The sequence below is a fragment of the Mercenaria mercenaria genome, chromosome 3 (genome assembly GCF_021730395.1).
Source record: "Mercenaria mercenaria strain notata chromosome 3, MADL_Memer_1, whole genome shotgun sequence".
Lineage (NCBI taxonomy): Eukaryota > Metazoa > Mollusca > Bivalvia > Venerida > Veneridae > Mercenaria > Mercenaria mercenaria.
In genome coordinates, this window is record NC_069363.1 from 42,308,979 (window position 1) to 42,309,729 (window position 751).

Below are 751 nucleotides of genomic sequence, written 5' to 3' on the forward strand. Positions count from 1 at the left end.
GCAGTTACTTGCGGTGAACAGGTTTGTATTGTACAGAATCCAGGAACGCCACGCCGTTACATAACTGAAATGCTGTTGAAAAATGGCGTTAAACTGAAAACAAACAAACAAACAAACAAACACACAAACTTATCTATATGCAAGTCTATATTAAAGTCACGACTCAACTTAGCTTTAAAGTGTTGACTTTGGAACCATGGTGGGGGCCAAGGATTAGGTTACAAACGCAGCATAAACTGGTTTAAATTCACCAGTTTTGTATTTGTCACTGACAGTTACAAGACGGTGCCCGATTGTATTCCTTTCATTGATTGTCTATATGTTTTACTTAGTCTATATTTTGTAGATATGCTTATGTTTATGCATTCATACATACACTGCTATTTGGTCGCGGTTTGATGGGGCACCTGGCTTTTCCTGTTAGATATTATCTTATTCATATTTCCACGTGATAATTACATGCTGTTTGTCTAACTAATTGTGTTATCCCAAAGCAAACGCTATAGGGTTTTTTCCACCATCTATAGTCTGTAATATCCGCAAGTGTGTTAAGATGTTTCCTCTGAACTGTACTTAGTTTGATACGGAAAACCCATAATATTTCAGATTTTGCAAACAGCCAGCCTTTCTGTACTTTCGTTACTTTCATTCGCAGTCGCTAAGGGAGGTAAATGCTGCGGGGGTATGTAACCCAGGGTCATCTATTTTTAGATCCATTCAGAAAACTGAAAGTAGGCCAGACTATGTTGGC